Source organism: Nannospalax galili, unplaced genomic scaffold (genome assembly GCF_000622305.1).
Source record: "Nannospalax galili isolate Female #2095 unplaced genomic scaffold, S.galili_v1.0 scaffold44, whole genome shotgun sequence".
Taxonomy (NCBI): domain Eukaryota; kingdom Metazoa; phylum Chordata; class Mammalia; order Rodentia; family Spalacidae; genus Nannospalax; species Nannospalax galili.
The window spans coordinates 4,912,096-4,929,316 of record NW_008355789.1 but is presented as its reverse complement, the minus strand read 5'-3'; the positions used below and the strand labels follow the sequence as shown (position 1 = coordinate 4,929,316).

The 17,221-nt window shown below is 44.3% G+C and overlaps 1 pseudogene across 1 annotated transcript; it reads left to right on the top strand.

The window, feature by feature from the left end:
* Positions 1-1,030: 1,030 nt before the first annotated feature.
* LOC103750414 lies at positions 1,031-8,259 on the top strand (annotated as a pseudogene). The gene is made up of 3 exons (XR_003847097.1): positions 1,031-1,048; positions 1,180-1,351; positions 6,506-8,259. The product of XR_003847097.1 is annotated as a protein tyrosine phosphatase type IVA 1 pseudogene (transcript).
* Positions 8,260-17,221: the final 8,962 nt, after the last annotated feature.

Sequence of the window (17,221 nt, the reverse complement as noted above, 5' to 3'; positions counted from 1 at the left end):
ATAGTTTAAATGAACATATAATTTATGTTTTTAAAAAATATTTTATGTATATGAATGTATTGCCTGTATGCGTGTAAGTGCACTCATGTCGTGCAATGACCATAGAGGTCAGAATTGAACCTGGGTCCTCTTCAAGAACAGCCAGTGCTCTTAACTGCTGAGCCATCTCTCCAGTCCTTTTTTTTTTGTCTTAAATTTTTTTAAAAGGTGTGTGTGTGTGTGTGTGTGTGTGTGTGTGTGTGTGTGAATATATGCCACATGTGTGCAGGTACCTGCAGGGGCCAGAAGAGTACTTCAGAGCCCTTGGAACTGGACTTACAAGCAATTATGAGCTGCACTATGTGAGTGCTGGGAACTGAACCCAGGTCCTCTGTAAGAGCAACCAGTGTTCTTATGATCTGGATATGATGTCCTGGGTAGAAAGGACTGTCACTAACATCTCTTAGGAGGTAGTAAGGTGTTGAGATGGGGCAGTACCCTATAGGCCTGTGGTTAGTTATCAGTCCCACAGTGAGCCCTTCCCTTTGGGCTGTCAGTGTCACATGGGCTTCTCTACAGCTCCTAGCCTTGGAGCAGAATGTCTGGAGCTGGCTGGGAATCTCCCTTGTCGAGTGTGCTGGACTGAAAGCGGTTGGAGTTTGGTATTTCTTCTTCCACATGGAAGAGTAGAGCCAGCTGGAGTTGAGTATCTCTCTTTCCCCAGTCATTTCTGCTCTGCTAAATCTCCAGCTGGTTCAGCTGTGGTTAAATCGTTTCTCCCGAGGGGCAGAAATTGTTAAGAAGAATGGAATTCGCCTGGGTATTTCAAGATGGTTTCTTTCCCTCTCTCTGCCAGAAGTACTGGGGGATTTTTCTCTGATAGTCATTGTGAGAACCTATTAGAGTTCTAGGAAGCAGATCTCACAAGTCTGAGAGCCCCAAGGACTGGGGTCACTGGAGCCTTTGTCTCTCAGACTTGTCCATGTGGAGCCTGTAGCACTTTGTCAAACTCATTGCAGATGTTCTCTACCCTAGCAGTGCGGCCAAGGAGATGTGGGTTGCTGCTCTGGTAAGTTCTAATTCTCTGTGTTCACTTGTTAAATATCACCAATCTGGGGAGGCAGAGGTTTGTCCTGCGACCTCACCTCTCTCATGGGCCTCAGAAGACGGGTTGAATTTCCAGCTTTTTGTGGTTGTTAGGAAGGAGGGGCAGCTTCCAGCTTTCTACAAGCCAGACGGGAAACAGCGGCTCAGGAAGTTTATTTTGCCCCATGTTCAGCCAGGGACTCAGAGCATCCAAGTGTCCTCCCTGATGGCTCCCTAGAGAGTGCAACCCTGGGTTTGTATGCAGAGTCTTCCAGATGCCCCAGTGGTGAGTGGGACTTGTATTTTTAAACCCAGTCTCTCAGGAGCTGCCTCTGGGCAGGGGAGCTTATAATTCAGCGAGTATGAGACTGTCTTTAAGCTCCTTGTTCCAGAGAGACTTTAACCTGTGTTGATGGCCAGTGTGAGGTTTGGGGAACACTCAAATCCACCCCCAGGTCCGCTCTGTGAGCTCCTGTGTGGGTGGGCAGCCTTGCGCATGTGCACAGCTTTCCCCACTCTCAGGGTTGACTGGGATCCTAGCAGACCTCTTTCCTTGGTTCTGTCAAACATCCCTCTGTTTTGTTAGTTTGCTCATAGAACAGAGCTGATAACCTCTTCATCGTCCTCATCTTCATGGGCTTCAAGTTCCCAGCCAAAGAGTTCTCCACTCTGGTCCAGATGGCCCTTCCTCCCAGGCAGCTGGGCAGAGTTCCTCTTCCCAAGCATAACCTCTGCCCTATTGCACCGAAATTGTGGGCTGCCCCTGCTTTGTGGGTGGAGGTGCGTGGGGTGGGAGGGTGGCTGACCCTGCTTTCCTGACTTGCCCCTCCTGACCTGGAAACCCCACCCTAGGAGCAGGTGAAGTTGATGCCGGCATCGGGATTAGAATTTGCAGCTTGCTGGGGCAATTCCTATCCTGTAAGTGAAGTGCAGTGGTGGTGGGAGTGGGATGACGATGACACAGCCAAACTTGTTTTGGCTGCTCTGTTTTAGAATAGTCTTTGTAGTACCAGGCTGAGGGTGTGTGTGTAAATGTAATATGCATGTGTAGTAACATTTTCTTGCTGGGCATGGTAGTTCACTTCCTAGCATTCTGGACGCAAGGGGATCAGGAGTTTGGGCTACATAGTAAGTTCCAGATCTGCCTGGGATACTTGATGAGACCTTGCATCAAAAAGCTAAAGGAAAAAAAATAAAAAAGGCCAGATATGGTAGCACATACTATGGAAGGAGAGGAGGGAGGGTCAGTAGTTCAAGGTCAGCCTGGGCTATGGGAGACCGTATCTCAAAGAAGAAAAATGTTTTCTTCCCTCACTTCTCTATTTCTTCTTTTGTTCTTTTATTTTTAAAGAACTCTTTATTTATATTTTATGTGTCTGAATGTTTTGCCTGCATGAAAATGAGTCACCACATGCGTGCAATACCTGCAGCGGCCAGAAGAGGGTGTTGGATCCCCTGGAACTGGAGTTACTGATGGTTGTTAGCCACCATCATAGGTGCTGAGAACTGAATTTGAGCCCTCTGCAAGAGCAGTCAGTGCTCCTAACCACTAAGCCATCTCTCTAGCTCTTCCCCTACCCCACTTTTTTGAGACCAGATTTTTGTTTTGGGTTTTTTTGTTGTTGTTATTTTGAGACCAGGTCTCACTATGTAGCCCTGGCTGGCCTAGAACTCAGAGATACATGTCTTTGCCTCCTGAGTGCTGAGATTAAAGGTATGTGCTGCCATGCTTGGCTTAGACAGGATTTGGCTGTAGCCCTGGATAGCCTGGAACTCACTACAGCCCAGGTTGACTTCCAGCTTTCAGAAACCCTCCTACCTCTGCCTCTCAAGGGCTGAGATTCCAGGCACATGCCCCCATACCTGGCCCCTTTTCATGTCTTTTTTATTCGGTAGCTTAAGTGTTGTCGTTCAGTGTACATGTGAGCTCCAATATCTCCTTCCATTCTTCACTACTCTTGCTGCTCTTTGGAAATTGCTCAGTAATGACCCTACAGCCCCGCAACATCCTTGCTGCCTGGTGGTACATAAGTGCTGTGGGTAGGTGCACCTGTGTCAAGGGAAGACAACAGTGGTGCCCCAAGGAGTGTGATTAAAGAAGCTGCTGAACTCCAAGCACCTTGAGTGCCCAGGAACTCCTCTCAGCATCCCCAGCACAAACGGTCACTTAGGTACAGCAAACACTGGCTGTCAACTGACTGCTGTGCTGTTTACTGGCCACCAATCCTGGGGCAGCACACTCCTGACTGCTGCTCAGGGGTAGCTGGGAGCCTGAGTGGGAGGGGGTTTCTGCAGAAGAAATGATCTTGCTGGAAATTTGTCTGGAAGTTGAATTGTCATAATTAGTTTAGTCGTAAGTCAAATTGTATGTTTATGTGATTGTGGTGGCTGTTTGGCAGTAGAACCATCCTCTACTATGACTTCTGGGCATGACTTTATGAAGTCAGCCCCTCAAGGCCTTCACTGGGTCTTTGAGGAGCATGAATAACCTGGCCGAAGGAAACAGAAGCTCCAGGAAAGACATAGGTTAATGCCTTGAGATGTTTTTTTTTTTTTTTCCTCTGCCATATCTTCTTTTTTAAAAAGAAATTTTATTATTTTCATTTTATATGTATGTGTATATTACCTGAATGTGCATAAGTGCACCTGTGTTGTGCCCAGGGAGGTCAGAAGAGGGCACTGGAGCCCCTGGAACTGGAGTTATGGATGGTTGTTAGCCACCATGTGGGTGCTGGGATTCAAACCCTGGTCCTTTGCAAGAGCAGTCAGTGCTTTTAACCCCTGAGCCATCTCTCCAGCCCCCATCATATCTTCTAAGTGAGCTTCCTCACAGGAAAGCAACCTGCTCAATAATATCTTATTTATGAAGATTTTCTGAAATAGTGCAGTCACAGAGCTGGGAATGTGGCTCTGTTGGTAGAAAGCTTGCATGAAGCCCTGGGTTCCATTCCCGGCCCTGCTTAAACTGGGTGTGGTGGCTCATGCCTCTAATCCCAACACTCAGGAGGTGGAGACAGGAGGATCTGGAGTTCATGGCTATTTGTGGTCACAAGTAAGTTTGGAGTCCATCTGGGCTACATGAGATCCTATCTCAAAAACAAACAAACAAACAAACAAAAAAACAAACCCAATCAACCAGACAAAACTCCTAGAAACACCCATCTTGTTAGGTGTCCTAACTGGGTTTGCCTCTGCCATGCTGTCCCTGGATATGAGGGTGTGGAGACACTGCCTTCCAACTATTGTCCTGGGAAAGTGAATCCTTGCTCTGGAGTGCCTGGATCAACGAGCAGTATGGCAAGCAGGAGATATTCTTCCTCCTATTAATAGCATAAGGTCCTGGGGCAGGCCTGTGCTGTACATTCAAAGTGAGAAAGGCAGACAGGGTGACTCTGTCACATCCTAAAAGCAGGACCAGCAAGAGCTGTGGGAGCCTGTGACAGTGTCCAGGGCAGGACAAGGAGGAAATGGTGGAGAAGAAGGCAGGATCCTGGATACCCTGACACCCAGTAGGGGTGCTGCACAGGGAGGGAGCCTGAATCCCAGCAATAGCTGCTCGCTAGGTATGAGGTTTTAGCATAGAGCCTTCTGGGCCCTGGAAAACTTGAAACCCCCAGTCCTGTTGTCCTGGGATCTCCTTCCGGGAGCCATTTGCCCCTCTGGAAGGCAAAGCTATGGGGTTTCACCCCTCTTCCATCCATAGGAGGACCCTAATTGCCCTCTATTCAGCCCTGCAATTCCTGGTATGGTCAGTGAGGACCAAGGCAATGTATGTGTAAAGAGATTTGCACCCACATTTTCCACAGCCCATCATGTATGAGTTCTGATGCATACATGTATACTTCTGGGTCCATGACAGACTCTGTGGAATCAGAACTGCTCAAGAAACCTGGTGTCCATTGTGGCTAATGCTTTGGGTGGTAGGACCCAAGTTCTGTGGACCTCTCAGGCTGAGTGGCTGCTCTTTCTTCATTATTGTGCCAGCTAAGGTCATTCAGGAGACAGGCAGGTGACTCTGGGACTCTGAGGCGTAAGGATAAAGGTGTCAGACTCAATGAAGCTGCTGGTAAGGAATGCAGGTAGCTGTTATTTACATTAGAAACAGTTTTAAAAACAATGATAATCACTGTTTTGGTGAAGAATGAAGGAGAGGTGGCGACTGAAAGTACAAATACACATTAATGGAACTTTTTTTTTTTAGACAGGTCTCATGTGGCTAGGCTGGCCTCCAACTCACATTCCAGACATTTGCCAGCATGCCTGGTTTGTGTGGTGCTGTTCTTAAATACACGAGAAGGTACTCAACCTCAATGAAAATATGAGGAATGCAGCCGGGTGTGGTGGTGCATGCCATTAATCCCAGCACTCAAGGAGGCAGAGGCAGGCAGATCTCTATGAGTTCAAGGTCAGGCTGGTCTAAGAAGGAAGTTCTAGGCCAGTCAGGGTTATAGGGAGACCGTCTCAAAAAAAAGTAAAAATAAAAATACGAGGAATGCAAATGAAAATGGGGTACATAGTCCTTAGTGAGAGATTAAGGCTTGGTAGCTTTGTTGAGGGAAAGAGAAAAATCAGAACATTGGACAATGCATTGTTGATTTTGTAGTAAGTGACTGGTAAGCTTTAATTACTTATATATATGTGAAGATTTTATGAAAATTGTATTAGAATTGATTATCTCAGAGTTAAGTTTGAAGGAGAGTAGGGTTTTTTAAATTTGTGTTTCATTTGTTTACTTTTATGTGTGTAAGTGTTTTGCCTGCATATATGTAAGTGTACCTGTACATGCAATACTCACGGAGGCTAGAAGAGGGCATTGGATCCCTAGAACTGGAGTTGTACATGGCTGTGAGGTGCATTGTGGGTGCTGGGAACCAAATCCAGGTCCTGTTTAGGAGTCGCTTGTGCTCTTGAGCACACTGGGAAAGTGAAGACCAGCCACTAGAAAGGAGTTTTCTTCTGGAACCTACCTTGAGAGAGAACACCTTTACAGACAGACCGGTTCTGTGGTGTTCTTGGTCACACATATATGGCATCTCTGAAGGGCAGTGGAGATTACTGCCAGGCACAGCACGACCTCCATGCAGACAAGTGAACTGTAGAAATTCATTACCAAAAGCTCCCATAGAGTGCATAACCTGGACACAGACGTGCATGTTGAATTGAGACCTGCAGAGCTCAGACCTGCAAACCTCAGTGCATAGCCTTTGGTTTGCCTCAGTACTCCTGGATTGAATAGAGTTGCCGCTTCTTGTGAGGAGATTTGTTTCATTCCCCATTTCTCCCAATTTCACACTCAAAGCCCTGAGAATTTCAAGTGAGTATATTGAATATTGACGTAGACTTCGGTCTTTTTTTTTTTTTTTTGACATCATTTCTGTACCGGCTTTTTAAAATTCTTTCATAACCTTATTGAATTTTTCTTTAAACTAAATTAACATAGCTCAAACGAACCGCCCTGCTCCTGTGGAAGTCACATACAAGAACATGAGATTCTTTATTCCACACAATCCAACCAACGCAACCTTAAACAAATTTATAAGGGAACTTAAGAAATATGGAGTTACCACAATAGTAAGAGTATGTGAAGCAACTTACGACACTACTCTTGTGGAGAAAGAAGGCATTCGTGTTTTTGATTGGCCTTTTGATGATGGTGCACCACCATCCAACCAAATTGTTGATGACTCGTTAAGTCTCATGAAGATTAAGTTTCGTGAAGAATCTGGCTGTTGCATTGCTGTCCTTTGTATTGCAGGCCTTGGGAGAGCTCCGGGGCTGGTCGCCCTGGCAGGAATTGAAGCTGGGGTGAAATGTGAAGATGCAGTGCAGTTCAGAGGACAAAAGCATGGTGGAGCTTTTAACAGCGAGCGACGTTTGTGTCTGGAGAAGTACCATCCTGAAATGCAGCTGCGCTTCAAGGATTCCAATGTTCATAGAAACAACTGTTGTATTCAATAAACTGGGATGCCTGATGCCATCGCCCCGGAAATGGAACTTCAGATGGGACCTAATGTGTTGTACATAATCAGCAAATGTTGATGTGGAGAGTAAGTCTAATGAAGCTTCTGCAGGAATATTGAGAACCAGTTTTACCAGGCCATGCAAGCTTGACAGAATTGCAACCTCTGTGTTTGGGTTATGATTGACCTGTTTGGACACTTAGCAAAAGATTTTTGTTGGTCAGCAATTAAAATGAACTTATTATTTGTACCAATTGACCTTTCTCAAAATCCTATGGTACTGAGTTATGTCTTTAAATCTATTCCTGTGCCAGAATCTTATCAGTAAATAAGGGAGTTAGAACAATTAGGTGCCAAAATACCCAGCACAAAATTTGTATATTTTTAGTATTATATAAAGCCCAAATCCCAGGAACTAAGAACGCTCTATCTAGACCTTCCATGGTTTATTCCTTCAGTCCTTGCAAACACTGTGGGGTCTCTGGTTATTCATCTGCTCACTCTGTTTACATCTCCATTCATACCAGTACGCATCAGGTTTGCTTAACCATTGTCTTTTAAAAAAAAAAACAGGTCTTATGGTGATTATTTAATACCTTTCCATGTCTTATTATGTGCTGTTATAGGACACCTCCATTTTTAAAAAACTACATTCTTACAGAAGCATATATCTTTAATAATGTCTCCAGACAGAAAGCCTTATAGTTAATTTAATGTTTACACTCAGAGGTGCAGCTGAACAGCCTGAAAAAGAATGGGAGGGGCTATTAAATATTTTTAGTAAAATGTTGCCTTTGTCTTGTGCAGAACATGTGGAATATGCTCAAATATTTTTAAAAGGTAGAGATTCGTTGTTGTAGCTAAACAATTCTTAGTCAAAATTTTTGAAATTCTTGTAAATTTTTTCCATACTTATCAGAAGTTGTTTTCCAACTTTTTGTTTGAATAATGATTTTTCTCCCTTTTCTCCCTAAACTCTCTTGCAAAAAAGTGAATCCTGCTAATGAACTGAGCAGACATCTAATATTTTATGCCTTTTGAGCTATGAAACTTAATAATTGGATACTTGGTAATTTGTTTAATTATGTAATCAATAAAATGGTGATGTGTATTAATGTTAGTTTAATCATATATTTGTACTGTGTGGGAATTTGTGTTTATAGTTCTGTGGGAGAAATAATTTTTCAGTGTTCACCAGCTTGTAAAAACTTAGTTTGAGAGCTTAAGCATCTAAATAAATAATGAAATGCCAAAAAAAAAAAAATTGAGTAGCTGGTGCTCTTAACCACTGAGGCATCTCTCCAGCCTTTGTTTATGTTTTGAGACACGGTCTGTGCTAGTTAGTTTTTTGGGTTTTTTTTTCAACTTGACACAAACTAGAGTCACCTGCAAAAGAACCTCAGCTGAGAAATTACCTCCATCAGACTGGTCTGTGTGCATGTCTGGGGGGCAAGCCTTCCTGTCGTATTGACTACAGTGTTCAGTCCTGACTCATGGCTTCACATGTTCACTCCCAGCTTGGGAGTCCAGATTATGTGATGAACCTCATCTGTCTGCTCCCATCCTTAGCCCTCTGTATCTGTCCACATGTGCATGTGTGTGCACACTCATGCAAGCTTACTCCTGTGCATAATGGTTGTATACTATTTTCCCTCCAAAATTAATTTTTTTAAGGCAGGACCTCACTTTGTAGACCAGGCTGGCCTTGAACACACAGAGATCCACTTGCCTTTGCCTTCTGAGTGTTGGGATTAAAGGCAACATTCGTGTTGAAATACTGATACAAGATCTGAGATAGCTCAGTATGTAAAACTGCTTCGTGTAAGCAAAGGACCTGAGTTTGGATCCCCACAACCTATGTAAAACCAGACACAGAGGGATAGCATCTGTAATCCCAGCCTCCTATGGGGAGAGGAGAGTGGAGACAGAATCCTCAGGAGCTCATGGACAAGCAAGCCTGGCATATGCAGTGGAAAAACAAGACTGTCTCAAACAACGGAGAAGTCAGAGACTAACACCCCATGCTGTCCTCACATACCCATACACATGCCATGGTATGTGCAAGTCTGCACTCATGCACACAAATGCACACACATAATCACACACACATACACACAGAGAGAAATATGGATACAAATTACTTTTGGCTGCATTCGTGTTCAAGGTGGGAAAAGCCAGTTTGCTCTGGTTAGAGAAATATAGTTGAAATGTGTCAACAGCTTGCACTACTATGTTTGGGACATTTTTGTTTGTTTACAGTGCTGGGGATGGTACCTGGGATTTTGGTTGCCTTAAGTAAGTAGGCTGCCACTGAGCCCTGAGGAAGCAGTTTAGTAACCAGGGATCTCAAATCTGGAAATAGTGAGTGCTCTGTTCTATCAAACAGGACTTCTTTTTCTTCACTTTCTTCCCCATATCCTTAGCTAAACTCTGGGCAGAAACAATGGGAATTTCATGAAATTCCAGAGCTCCTGGATACTGTCATATCCACATAAAGGAGATGCCTTAGGCTCCTGTTCTTATAAGGCCCTCATAGGTGTCACTCCTTAACATCCTATGTGAGAAATCAGATGTGTTCCAGACCTATGCATTTGAATTGCTGTGCAATATCTAAGTGGAGAAGATGTATCAAGCTTAATATGTTTAGCTGAGCATGGTAGTCCCATGCCTGCAATCCTAGCACTTAGGAGACTGAGCCAAGAGGTTCATGTATTCGAGGCCAACCTGAGATACATAGGGAGATTCTGTTTTCAAAAAGGAAAAAAAAAAAATCCTTAAAACAATGACTAGAGGGGCTGAAGAGATGGCTCAGCAGTTAAGAACACTGTCTGTTCTTGTAGAAAACCTGGGTTCAAATCCCAGCACATGATAGCTAACAACGGTCTGTAACTCCAGTTCCAGGGGGATCTGATGCCCCCTTCTTTTCTCCATGGGCATTGCATGACACAGGTGCACTTACACACATGCAGGCATAATACTCATACACATAACATTTAAATAAATAAAAAGTTAAAAACAAAACAAAACAAGGACTAGAGAGATGGCTCAGTAGTTAAGAGCACTTACTGCTCTTGCAAGAAGATCTGAGTTCAGTTCCCAGCACCCATATTAGGGAGTTTTCAACCACCTGTAACTCCAGCTCCAGAGGATCTGATGCCCTCTTCTGGTCACCAAGGACACCTGCACTCATGTGTAAACACACACACACACACACACACACACACACAAATTAAAATAATAAATTTTTTTAAAAAATCAAAAGTAAAAGAAACAGCATGTCCCCAGAGTGAACACATCTGTGATCTTCCCCATCCACCAACGTGTTCTCCTCCTCCATGTTCCTTGTCTTGGTGTGATGATTTTGAGTGCACCTGGCAGAATTGCAAACTTGAGGGTAATTGACAAAGGGCTTGTTCTGCACTCTGTAATCCATTATCCTTTGTCCTCAGACTGTGCTTTTCCTAGGCTGCTCCCAGCAATGCTGAAGACCGCAAAGATTTAGAGACAGATCCATCTCTAGGAAGCACTGACCTTTGCTCAGACTCCCTGTTGGTCTTATGGGATCTTCCACAGTCAGTGCAGCAATCTAGATGCTGTCATCTGACCTTCCTTCCTTGGTCCAACTCTTAGTGTCTCCTCACCCCATTCTCTCTCCTCTCTCTCTCTCTCTCTCTCTCTCTCTCTCTCTCTCTCCTCTCTCATCTCATATAGCCTGGCCTGGCTTTGTACTCAGCTGTGTAGCTGAAAATGACCTTGAACGTCTTTTTTTTTTCTTTTTTTAAGACAGGATCTACCCATAGCCCCAGCTGACCTGGAATTCACTATATATACCATGCTGGCCTTGAACTCACAGAGATCCACTAGCCTCTGACTCCTGAGTGCTGGGATTAAAGGGGTATATGCTACCATGCCCTGCAACCTTGAACCTCAGATCCTCTTGCCTCTACTTCCCAATCTACCTCCCAAATCCTGGGATTATGGTTATGTACTACTCTGATTTTGTTTTATGACTTAAAAAATGCAATGTGGGAATTGAACCCAGGGTTTTGTGCATGCTTGTAAGCATTCTACCAACTGAACTACATCTCCAGCTTTCACATTTAGGGCCATGGCACCTTTCTCAAGCACTCAGTAAGGATAATAGTATTGCCAAAGGTGGTGTCTCTACCTTGGAAGGACTGGCAGGCTGTCCTTGTAGGAATGGAAGCCTGCTCAGAGTGTGGGTTTGCTTTTCCTGCCTCTGGATGGTGTTTAAGTGATATGAAGGGTCTCACTTTTGCCAGGGGACCCAACAAGGGTTCTAATGAACTACAGGATGTTAACATATAACCCTCTTTCAACATTAAGAGATTGAAAACTGAAGTCCACCTTCTAGGAAAACACACTTGCAATGTGGGCAGCTAATAGGACTTGTTTCTCCTTGGAAGGATTCATACCTTCATGAGAACCAGATAGAAACATGAGGAAAGGCCTTGAAAAGATACTACACCCCAAAGAATATCCATATAGCCACTGCACATTTGAGAAGATGTCAGTCTCTAGGAGTTATTTAAGAATGTGGACTTAAACTTTAATGTGATGGCATTAGAAATGGCTGGAGAGATGGCTCAGCAGTTAAGAGCACTGGCTGCTCTTGCAGAGGATGTTCAATTCCCAGCCCCCACGTGGCTGCTAACAACTCCGGTTCCTGAGTATCCAACACCCTCTTCTGACCTCCGTGTGCATTGTACAACATGGGTGCGCTTACACACATGCAGGCAATACGCTCGTAAAATAAAAAATTTAAAAAAGAAATGGCTAAAATAAAACCAGACAGTAGCAAGTGTTGGTAAATAGCTGGTGTTGACCCAACATGATTCTCACACAGCTTGTGAAAGTGACAGTAACCTATACAAACTTTTTCTGTGGGCAGCAATGTGACATGCACCTACATTCATCAAAAGATGGAAAAAGCTGGATGGGGTGGCATACACCTTCAACTTCAGCACTCAGGAGGCAGAGGCAGAGGCAGATGGATTCCTGAGTTCCAGGCCAGCCTGGTCTATATAGTGAGTTCCAGGCTACCTAGTTACATGGTGAGACTCTATCTAAAGAAACAAAAAAAGAAAGAAAAGAAAGTCAGGCATGGTGGCAGGCAAGTACACTAGATGAGCCAAGAGACTGAGGTAGAGAATTGAGCGGTCAATGTCAGCCTTGAATTTTTTGCTTCAAGAAGCAAAAACAGGGCTGGTGAGATGGCTCAGTACATAAAGGTGCTGCCCAGTCTGACAACCCAAGTTCTATCCCCAGAACCCACATGGTTAAGGAGAGAATGGAGTCCCACAAGTTGTCCTCTGACCTCTGCACATATCATGGTGTGTGCGCGTGCACACGCGTGTGCACACACAGACACACACACACATAGAAATAAATAAAAGTAAAAAAAACCAAACCAGTATAAATGCTCCTAGCAGCCAAAAACAAGTAAAAATGTCCTTGTAGAAGAATGGATAAAGGAACTGTCTATTCACACCACAGCAAGGAGGAGGAACGGGTGACAGTTACACACAGAGGCACAGGTGACGGTCACAGGCCAGGCACAAAGCATATGTGGTTATTCCGCCGTAAAATTCTTCAAAACAAACCAAACAGCCCTGAGCATTAGAAATCAGGATAGAGGCCATCTTCAGCTGTCAAACTGGCTTCTGAGATGCTGGTGAGCTTATGTGCTATGTGCTAGCTTATGTGCTAGTTCCACGGGTGTGTTCCCTCTGTCAGAACTCTAGCTGTTCTAGAATTTTGGTGAGTTTCTTTATATTTTGTCATAATACATTCCATTAAACTCTACTCTTTTTTTTCCCCCTCTCAATATTTTCATTATCAAAAACTAAGGGGACTGAGGATGGGGTGCGGTTGTTAGAATGCCTGCCTAGCATGCGGGAAGCCTGTGCATCCCCAGCATAAACCAGGCATGGTGAGATACACCTGTAATCCCAGCACCCAGGAGGTGAGGGCAGGAGGATCAGAAGTTCAAGATCACCCTTGGTTACATAGCATGAGTTCAGGGGTATCCTGGGCTACATGAGACCTTGTCTTTAAAAAAATGTGTATTGAGGTTTCTACATTTCATAGTTTTTTTTTTTTTTTTTTGAGACAGAGTTTCCCTATGTAGTCCTTGCTGACCTGTAACTTCATTATGTAGATCAGGCTGGCCTCAAACGTGCAGACGTTCACCTGCCTCTGCCTCACCAGTGCTGGGATTAAAGACATGAACCGCCATACCCTATCCATAGTTAATTTTAAAAAAAAGTTTCGATTTTTAAAATTACATTTTTATTTATTTATGTTTGTGTGTGTGTGTGCAAGGGCCTGCATGCCACAGTGCAGAAGTGGAGGTCAGCAGACAACTTGTAGGAATTGGTTCTTTTCTTTTACCATATGGGTTCTGGGGATTGAACTCAGGTCATCAAGCTTGGCAGCAAGCACCTTCACCTGCTGAGCCATCTCACTGGCCCCCATAGTTAATTTTCTAATAGACCAAGTAGCAGATTCTCGCCTGTTACAGATGAGAAAACAGGCTCAGAGATGTGAAGGCCTTTAAAAAAAAATTCAAAGAAAGCTGGATTCAAAGCCAGATCCATGTAACAGCAAAGCTTTACTGCGACCCCATGCTGACGCCTCAGGCAACAACAAAGCTTGTTCCAAAGCTGTGTCGGGGAGCCCCACTGGCCTATCATTCCTGTCACCGTAGTGTCAATCAATGGATTCTAACAGACTGAACAGAGAAGAAAGTGGGTTAGAAACAGGCGACATGGAGTCTGGGAGAGTGGGGTGCATGTGTGATGAGTCCGACAGAGGTTAGCAACAGATAAGAAGTTGAAAATCTGTGTCAGCCCACTTGTTGATGACATGTCACAAGCTTGTACAAGCCTCTTAGGCACCAGGGTACTGGGCTGTTTGGCTTCACTCCCCAGGAGTCAGATTGATAAGCACATTCCACTGGGAGCAGATGCAGCCAGGACAGGCCAGAAGCCAAATAGTTTCGGAGCCCACATGGAGGAAGTAGAACGCTTTAGCCAGGCTTCTCATGCTGCTTGGAGTTTCTGTGAAAAGGCCAAAGAAGTGAGACTGGGGTGGAGGGTGGGGGGGATGGTCCACGAAAATCTGGTTCAAGCTGTACCCATGTTCCCATGGAGTGGCTGGCTACCAAGGAGAGGGTTTGGACCTGTGCGCATATGTGAAGCAGGTGTTCTTGCGAGGTCTCATGTGTGCAACATGGTGGGAATCATGAAGAAAAATTGGGGGCAAGTGGTTTTGGACAACTATGGACAATTTGTTCTTGGGTCTTTTCTCTCAGTTGACTTGCATTTTAAAAGATTTTTATTTTTAATTATGCGTATGTGTGTGGGTTTGTGCATGTGAGTGCAGGTGCCCGAGGAGGCCAGATGGCATCGGATCCCCTTGGAGCTGAAGTTATGGGGAGTTGTGAGCTATCTGATGTGGGAGTTGAAATCCTCCCCCTCCCCCTCCCCCTTCCTCCCTCCCTCCTTCCCGCCCTCCTTCCCTTTTTTTTTTTTTTTTTTTTTTTTGTCGAACTGTGATTGAAGTAATGGCCTCACACATAGCACCCTACCACTGAGCCATATCCCCAGCCTTCTTTTAACTTTTTATTTTGAGACAGGGTTTCACCAAGTTATCCAGGCTTGCCTTGAACTCACTCTGCAGCCCAGCCAGGCCTCAAACTGCATTTTCTCCTCTCTTAGTCTCCCAAGTAGCTGTACTACCAGGCCCAACTTCATGTAATTTCCAAAATCATTTCATAATTCCATTTTGTATCCTTCTGTTCTGTGTTATAGACAAGGAATTGAAGTTCAGAAGCTGGGGGAACTTTCTGGAGGTCTCCCAAAATTTGGACTCAGGCCCACCTAAATTTTATAGTTTTTTTTTTTTTTTTTTTTTTTTTTTTTTTTTTTTGTCTTTTTGAGACAGGGTCTCCCTGTAGCCCCAGCTGTCCTGGAACTCACTTTGTAGACCAGGCTGGCCTCAAACTCACAAAGATCCTCCTGCCTCTGCCTCCCCAGTGCTGGGACTAAAGGCGTGCACCACCACGCTCATTCTTTTCTTTTTTTTTTTTCAATTTATAATATTTTACTTACTATTTTATGTGAATGAATGCAGTGCCTGCATGTAGGTAAGTGCACCCATGTTGTGCAATGCCTGTGGAGGACAGAAGAGGCTGTCGCATTCTCGGTAAGCTCAGCACCTGAGAAGCAGCCAGGCAGAGAGCAGAGTGGTTGGGCAGCAGATAGATCCGGAAGCCACCAGCAGATAAGAGCCTAGAGGCCATCAACTAAAAGCTGATGACTCATCAAAACCCCAAAGAGGTGGCCTGGAGAGATGGCTTAGTGGTTAAGAACACTGGATGTTCTTGCAGAAGACCCAGGTTCGAATCCCAGTACCCACATGGCAGATAACAACTGTCCATAACTCCAGTCCCAGGGGATCCAACAGTCTCTTCTGTCCTCCACGGGCATTGCACAACATGGGTGCACTTACCTATAGGCAGGCAATACATGCACATACATAAAATAAATAATAAATAAAATATTAAAGAAAATTATCATTTTATTTTATGTGTATGAGTGTATTGCCTGCATGTGTGTAAGTGCACCTGTGTTGTGAAATGCCTGAAGAGGTCAGAAGGGTGTCAGATTTCCCTGGAACTGGACTTACGGATAGTTGTTAGCTCCTATATGGATGCTGGGAATTGAACCCGGGTCCTCTGCAAGAGCAGTCAGTACTCTTAACTGCTGAGCCATCTCTCTAGCCCTGTATTCTTTTCTTAATTAATTTCTATTTTATGTGTATGAGTGTTTTGCTTGCATGTCTGTAAGTGTACCGTGTACATGCAATAACAATTATGGAGCCCAGAAGTGGGCATTGGATCCCCTGGAACTGGAGTTAAGGAGGGGTGTTAGCCACCCTGTGGGTACTGAAAACTGAACCCAAGTCTTCTACAAGAACATCAGGTTCACTTGACTGCTGAGCCATCTCTTCAGTTCTACTTGTACTCTTTTTAAAGTTGCTTTTTTATTTTTATGTGTATGAGTGTTTTATTTGCATGTATTTAAGTGCACCCATGTATGCAATGCCCAGGAAGTCAGAAGAGGGTGTCAGATCCCCTGGAACTGGAGTCATGGATGGTTGTTAGATGCCAGGTAGGTATTCGGAACTGAACCTGGGTCCTCTGCAAGAGCAGCTGGTGCTCTTAACCACTGAGCCGTCCCCCCAGCTCCATCCCCCAACTCCTCGCCAGTTGTATTCTTATAACAGGACATAGAGGAAAAATTTTAAAATTCATACTTTGATCTACTTCCCTTTAAAATAGAAATAAACATACCTAGGATATTAGGATATGGTATTGTGTAAAGGTCTAAATTAAATATGCATTTTAGACCAGATCATGGGTCTTGACTTTTTCTCACTAACCAGGATTCTTAGTAGAGTCAAGGCGAGAATAAAGCAAACAAGCAATCAAATAGTTAAAAACCCTGTGGCAGTTTCAGTGAGAAATGTGCCCATAAACTCTGTTATTTGAACACTTGGTCCCCAGCTGGTGATGCTGTTTGGGCAGGTTATGGAACTTTTAGGAGGTGTGGTCTTGCTGAAGGAAGCATGTCACTGGGGGTGGGCTTTGTGGGTATATAACCTTGCTCCACTTCCTGTTCTCTCTGCTTCCTGTGTGTGGATGAATATGTGATCAGCCAGCTTCCTGTTCCTGCCACCATGCCTCCCCACCATGATAGACTCTTATCCCTCTGGCACCATAAGCTAAGATAAACCCTTTCTTCCTTAAGTTACTGTTGCTCAAGGCATTTTATCATAGCAAGAGAGAAGTAACTAATATGAACCCACTGAACCTAAATACATCCAGTGGCTTCTTTGAGGCTAAATGAGACAGAGCAATGCTGTAAGGCAGAGGAGACCTCACTTATACCATAGAACCAGCAACTCACAGGAAGGCTGTTCTCGGGTTTAGCTGGCCAGTGAGGAAAAGATACTCTCCCAGACTGACCTGATGGGATTAGATTCTTATTACTTTTTTAAAAATGTTTTTTATTTAATATTTTTATTTTATATGTATGTGTGTATTGCCCACATGTAGGTAAGTGCACCCTGTCATGCAATGGCCATGGAGGACAGAAGAGGCTGTTAGA